The sequence below is a fragment of the Mirounga leonina genome, unplaced genomic scaffold, assembly GCF_011800145.1.
Source record: "Mirounga leonina isolate KUSES-001 unplaced genomic scaffold, KU_Mleo_1.0 Mir_115, whole genome shotgun sequence".
Lineage (NCBI taxonomy): Eukaryota > Metazoa > Chordata > Mammalia > Carnivora > Phocidae > Mirounga > Mirounga leonina.
This window is the reverse complement of record NW_023270268.1, coordinates 7,676,463-7,683,391: the sequence shown is the minus strand read 5'-3', so window position 1 is coordinate 7,683,391 and position 6,929 is coordinate 7,676,463.

The following is a 6,929-nucleotide window of genomic DNA, read 5'->3' as shown; positions in this document are numbered from 1 at the left end:
CTTCTGATCCCCCTGCTTGTGCTCCCTCTGACAAATAAATAAAATCTTTAAAAATAAATAAATAAATACAAAAGCGCACTAATCATCACACACACACACACGTGAGCTTTGGAATATAAAAAATGTTGCCTAATCTGAGTCTTAAATGCTCCATATGGAGAAATGTCATAATCCAGGAATTATAGTTACATTGCTGGATATACAATTTCACCCAATGTTGGCTTCTTTACAAGAGCCCAGACATACACTTAAGCTGCAGGACATGTACTGGCTTTGAGGAAATATACCTCTTTGGCCTCTTTTGCAAGCAAGTTAAATTGACTTGACATCGGAGGTTTACAAAATCTTGGTCATTGATCGAAAAACATTTTTGAAAAGGGGATTTTTAAGTGAATTTCCCATCTAATCCACTCACAGTGTTGAAAGATATGCCTCTTTGTGGCCAATTCAGATTTGAGGATATTCCAAATTTGTCAGAAGTCAAAGTGCTCACGGTACTGAAACAGCCTGATGTCTAGTCACCAAGTAGAACGTTGAAGCCTTTGAAGGAAGCCTGGCGTCAGCATGTGGCTCTTTTTAAGCTGAAGTGTTACTGCAGATTCCATCACGAAGAAGTGTACCAACTGAGTAAAATGACTCACCATCGCTCCCTGGCCACCAAGCATGCCCTTCTTGCAGCTGTCCCTTGAGGACCCATCAGCATGTCTACAGGATAGCAAACAGTCAGAGATGTCCTCAGCAGCTGCATGCGAGCCCAAGCCTTCGTTATCTACAAAGGTGGATCGAAATGTAACTGGGATTTACTCAGAACTGATTCTTTGGGCAGCTGGTTCAAACAGAAATAAATATTGATATTCTGTTTTAGAATTGAGATTCGAAGCTGGCTCTGAATAAAATACAGATCGATCTATTATAACAAGATTTTTTTTTTTTTTTTGCTATAAGAGTAAAAGCCTATAAAAGTACCTAAGAAGAAAGCATCTCACTGTAACAACAAGATGATTGTTGTGCAGAAACTCTGCAATCTGGTTTGCCTCTATTCACCTGTGGCCACAGCCATAACTTCACGGTGTCCAAGTTTGCAATGACAAGTGCTGCCATTTCAGATGCTCCGCATGCTAAGAAATTAAATGGCCAAAGATTTCTTTCACAGCCTTTTCTATCTTTGTACCTTATAACGTACCTTTGAAACAAATTTCAGTCACTTCAGGTGACATTATTGGTCCTGAAGGATTACAAAGTGTACCTGAGGTGCCTAAAATTTTGGTTCAAGTCCATCTGACCAAGGAAGTTCATCAGGAGCTAATCTGGAAGCACCGGACGCCAAATCCACCTTCTGTTTTGTGGTCCAATTACAGTCTTACATTAAACAGTATCCACTCCAGCCCCCAAAGCACAATAGGACCTCATAACACCCTGGCATCCATTTCTTAGGGTCAAGGGGAGCTGACGCAGTCGTGCAAACTAGTGCAAGCCTACCACTGGATTTGCCCCTCTACATTTGTACTTCACTATGAAGTTTTTGTTATGTTTTGAATGACAGTGTTCGAAATAAAGAAGATCCTCCTGGACACGTGAGTTTGTCTGTCACTGCTATAGTTACTGATGCCACATACAAGGTTATCCTGTAGGTGAGCATATACACAGGCAACTGGCGGACCTGACAGCTTATTTTTTTTTAAAGATTTTATTTATTTATTTGATGGAGAGAGCAAGCACACGCAGGGAGAGCAACAGAGGGAGAAGGAGAAGCAGACTCCCCGCTGAGCAAGGAACCTGACTCGGGACTCGATCCTAGGACTCTGGGATCATGACCTGAGCCGAAGGCAGACGCTTAACCAACTGAGCCACCCAGGCGCCCCAACAGCTTATTTTCAAGAGCTCCTCAATGATGGGGACCCAGGAGCTCTACTTTATTGCCCCTGGGTATTGAGCACTAGATCATCTCTAAGGCAGCAATAGAAAAAACTGCTTTAAGGGCATTGCTTGTGAAAGACAGCTATTATATATATATACATATTTTTTTCCCCTAAAGCAGACCCTCCAGAACATTAGAAAGCAATATAAAGACATTCTGGGAATTAATTTGAATTCCTTATGTAGTTCAAAGGGCTAAAATGGAAATATTTTTATAACTCCAGTTGGCAGTTCATTTGTTCATTTTCTTTTTTTTTTTTAAGATTTTATTTATTTATTTGAGAGAGACAGTGACAGAGAGAGAGAGAGAGCACAAGAGGGGGGAGCGGAGGAGGGAGAAGCAGACTCCCTGCTGAGCAGGTAGCCCGATGCGGGACTCAATCCTGGGACTCCAGGATCATGACCTGAGCCGAAGGCAGTCGCTTAACCAACTGAGCCATCCAGGCGCCCTATTTGTTCATTTTCTATTATTCTCCGTTAGTAAGTCCTACATGATTGGGAACACACACCATGTTTGGAGGGAGCAAAGTGGAATTTTTTAATATTTCCAAGAAAATAACTTAATGATGCCTAAAAATATTTTATCCAAAATGCTCCTGGAGCTCTTTGCCAGGTCATTACCTGTGTACCAAAGAGGAATGTTTTTTGTCCCTGTTGAGCAGAAATTATGAAACAAGCCTAAGAAATTGCAACCAGTGGTGTTAAAATGTAAACATTAGGGCAGAGGGAACAAGTAATTAGTATTTATTTTGTCTAACTTTACTCCTTTCTAACTTCTTAATTTTCTACGTCTGGTACTTCTCTTTTGGGGAAGAAGAAGAATGAGGAACCTCCTTCTGCTTCTGAAACCTTCTGGTATAATGGTACTGACTTTTTGGTAGCAAAATGGTCCCTGGCTCCTTGCTTGTTCCTAAATCAGCCCAATCTTTCACCGATTCTGTGCACTCTCCATTAGCCAAATCACCCTCTCTCTCCTGCTGTCCACCCCCTCCATGTCCTTCTCCCTGCCTACATTTAGAATCAGGGAGTTCAAGTCCTGCCCCGGCCCTTTTCCAGCTGGTGGCCGAGGACCTGTTGCTCCTGTCTCCTCATCTCCTCATCTGAAAGCGTGAAGGTGAAGATCAAAAGGAGACCTTATAGGCGGTGTACCCTGGCCCAGTGCCTGGCACGGAGAAGCACCTGACATGCCTCTGCTCCTTCCCTTGTATTCCGGCAGCTTTCCCTCATGTCCACTCAACCATTGGTGTATTTTTCTGAAGATGTCCCTCTTGTCCTATTACGCCCTGACCCCAGGTTTTAAGCACGAGACACAGCTCCGTGGTCTGATTAAGAGCAGAGACAACGGTTTCTCAACCTTTTTTCCATTATCATCCTCCACGGAGGTCTTTTTAAACATTATATTCTTAATCACCTGTCATGAAATTTCTACAACATAGATACATTATCTATTTATGTGTGTGTATCTGCACAGTAGACACAAAGCACAAGAATCAATTGTCACCCCCTGGGAAACAATGTCACACACACACACACACACACACACACACACCAAGAATGCATGGCATAGACCAGGAAACCGAAAGGCTAAATTCAGATTCTGGCTCTGCCACATATAAGCTGTGTGGTCTTGAGCAAGTCCCATCACCTCTCCTCCCCTCAGTGTCCTCAACTGTCCATGTCAAGGTGCTTCTGGGGTCACTGGGTTATGTGAGTTCACATGCACAGAGGACTTAGCTCACTGCCTAGCACATCTGCTGTGCAGAGTAAAGGTTTGCTGTGCTTACCCCCAGTGCCCCCTCAGCCTGTAGTGTAAAGTGGGAACACACTAGCCTGGCCTTCAAGGCATAATCGTATCCTCATTTCCCTTTGCTGTGTCCCTCCCACAGAGCTTTATTCAAACCAAGTCTCCAGTTCTCCCCTGCCTTGTGTGTCTGTGCATGTCACTGCCAAGCTGTCCCCACCATCCCCACGGCCTCTCTTGCCTGGAAGCCCGCCCAGCCCCCCTTACCCTTCCACCCAACAGAAACCAGGCTACGGTAGGCAGTTACTGGCTCAACTGGAAGAGAAACCGAGGGCGACAAGGACTTACAAGCAAGTGTGGGGAAGACAAATAATTCTTATCCTTCACTGGCTTTTGCCTGTGTTCCCAGACTCTCATCTGTAAGGCGTCTCAGAGGTCCTGTCTGGGTCACCAGAAACTGTCAGGGAGGAAAAATAATTTTCCCTCTACCCTTCTAAGTTCTAGGCTGAGGCTGTTGTCATAAAGACAGATTGCCAAAAGAAACACAAAAAGATTATTAACACGTATGTATTATATATACATGGGAGGTACGTAGAGAAAAATAAGTGCCTCCTCAGGGTGGATTAGAATTCAGGCTTAAATACCAGCCTCGTAGAGAAAGTGTGGGGAGGGTGTTCTTCTTAGAGAGTAAATGATTTGTAGGAAAGATGAACAGGTCCTTAGAAGAACAGATGGGAAGTATGTTGGTTTGTGACCAAGTGTGCCTAGGTGTGGGGACTTCTAGTTCCTTCTCTCGTGACAAACATCAATGCTCCCTGGTTCTTGAAACTCCTGGGGGGAAGATCTGTGACAACCAAGCTCCTTTTGGAGGCTCTGTCTTGAGGCAGATAGGAAGAGTTCAGAAAAACCTCCCCCTGTATTTGCTATTTCTTGAGGGCTTGCAGCTCAAAATAATGGATATACCCAAGTGGCATATCTGGTGCTGGCGTATTCCGTTACCCTTCATTAGGAACAGCTCAGACAAAGGGTGAAGCCAAAAGGGCTGTGAAAATGAGGGATGGAGACCGGCCCAAGGCAGCACAGCATGGGAGCACTGGGGAGGGAAGAACAGGGGTCCAGGGAGGAGAGGGTCCCCTGGGCAGAACCTGAGGGGCCTCCTCCGAGGTCCGCAGAGGTGGGGCCCAAGTGGGAAGGTTGCTGCGCTCTGCCATCTCTCGGAGCTGCCCTTTCCTTGGCCCATTTCTCAGGGTGGTGTTTGCAGCCTGAGGGATGAGGTAATGTCTCCCTCGGGGCCACTAAGCAGGCTTGCTCACTGCTGGCTATAAAATGGTGTGTTCCTCAAGCTCACATTTCCTCTCTCGTCATGCAGCCTCCTTCGTGTGCAAGCATCCATCTGGGTCCACCATGCACGTCGTTCTGGAATTTGGGAGGCCAGGGAACTGGCACCAGCGTGGCACTTGCTGGGCTGCGAGTCACAGTCCTGTCTGCTTCTAGCTCCTATGGGACAGTGGAAGCCGGCTCGTTAGCTTCAAGGAAGTGAAATCAAAGCCAGGCCTGCCAGCCTGGTGAGGTGGGAAGGGAAAAGCCGCCCACACATGCACTTGGGGTGGGGGTGGGGGGCTGGTTAGAACAGATTGGGATGTCCAAAGGGGTGGGATCATGCCAAGGCCATGTTCACAAGCCTGGGACTGAAACTCACAGTGAGGAGAAACCCTGGAGGGTTTAGGTGGGCAGTTCGCACTTTGGAAAGAGCTCTCTGGCTTCCAGATGGAGGAGAATTGTCAATGGGGTAAACTGCAAGAGATATGAAGGACACAGATGGGCACTGGAGGTTACTCAGGCCCTGGCTGGAGACAAAGATGGGGAATCAGAGCACAGAGGTGGTCACTGATGAGCAGTGAGCGAGGTTGTCCAGGAAGACAGGACAGCTGATGAGGATAACAGGGCAGTGGATGAGGTTGTCCAGGAAGACTGTGTGACTGGAAGAGAGAGCGCCTTGGCAGGATCCCAGAGAGGAGCATTCAGAGAAGCAGGAGGGGGGTCTCCAGCAGGCAAAGGGAAGCTGAAGCAGCTGGCCCCACTGGGTAGGCCCTGGGACAGGTGGCTGTGGGGTAGAGATGAGGAAGGGGTGCTGCAGGCTCCTGGCCGGAAGAAGGGAAACCGACCACAGACTTCCTCAAACGCCAGCAGGTCGCCCAGCCCGGGACACTGCAGTCCCACCCACAGCTCTGTCCTGGCCGCCAGGACGTAGGAGGAGAGCCGGTGGGGAGCACGCAGGACAGCCCTGCCCGCGGGAAGACACAGCTACGGGAGCCACAGTGGTGCCGGCGAGCAGGCTGCAAGACGGGCAGTGAGGAGCCAGGAAGGCCTTGGAGGAGTCCCTGACCCTCTAATAAATGTGTGCCAGGGGTGCTAGACCCAGGGTAGGCCCCAGGAGAGGGAGCCATCAGAAGTAGTGTTTGCCTTGTGGGTGAGCCAGGCAGGCAAGGAAGTGGTGGGAAGGCAGTGAGACCACGGTGGTGGAGGTTCGAGCTGCAGAGAGGGAGCAGGCTGGCCGGGGCAGGGAGCAGGGACTCGGCCTGGAGGAGTCAGGAACAGCGTGGCCTGGGGGAGACAGCGGGGAACGAGTCTGAGCCAGTTTGTGGGTGAAGCCTGTGCCCAGGAGACACGGACCTTAGGCTTGACCGGAGGGTATAGGGGAGTCGCCAAACGCCTTGGAGGAGGGAGGCTAGGAGTAAAAAGTTTGGAAGCACCTACCAGGTGCCCGGTACTCACTAAGTGCTTTTTGTGCCAACGCATCTCAAAATTCATGTACTGATCAATCTCCTAAGAATTTCATCAAAATGCAGAGTCTCGTTCAGTGGCGGAGCCCCAGGGGCTGCATTTATAGTAAGCTCCCAGTACCTGGGACTGTCCTTTGAAGAGAGAAGCTGTAGTTCATCTCATCTGCATGCCAATGCAGCCTGGTGAGTGCTGTGGGCCCCTTTTTACAGGCAGGAAAACTGAGGTTCAGTGGGCGTTAGTGGTTCCTGAGAACTGCACTGTTCCCTGGCCTCCCCCGAAGGGGGCAAAAACACAGCCTCCACATCCTCACTTCCTCCAAGCTGTGGGGGGCAGACCCCCACCCCCCACCCCCACCGTGGCTCTGTCCTCCAGGTTTGTGCATTCAAACCCTCCTGCCATCCGATGGTCTCCAGCCTGGAGCTTCTGCGCTTGACTGCGCCAACATCTAAAGATAGTCGACCTCACAGGAAACCCACTACTATTGGCT